Genomic DNA, 301 nt, shown 5'->3' with positions numbered 1-301 from the left:
TTTTCAAATTTTATTTAAATGATGAAAAAAGCGTGAAAAACGGGTAAAATACGGGGTTTAAAGGTATATTTAAATTACCCCCGATCATTAACCCCCGTTGAAAAAACCCCGGTTCTCGTCCCATCAGCGAAATTAAACTGGAGGGGTTTTGGGCGTAAATTTGGGTGGGGGACCGCCTGGAAACACCAAATGTGTTTGGGTTTTTTCGTTTTAAACTAAATATGTTTCACTTTTCAAACAATTTTAAAAGTTTATAATCTGTATTGAAAATTTTTGGAAATTATACTTCCATCACGGATGT

Source organism: Penaeus monodon, chromosome 30, assembly GCF_015228065.2.
Source record: "Penaeus monodon isolate SGIC_2016 chromosome 30, NSTDA_Pmon_1, whole genome shotgun sequence".
NCBI classification, from domain to species: Eukaryota; Metazoa; Arthropoda; class Malacostraca; order Decapoda; family Penaeidae; genus Penaeus; species Penaeus monodon.
The sequence above is the reverse complement of the archived record's forward strand: the minus strand, read 5'-3'. Positions refer to the sequence as shown.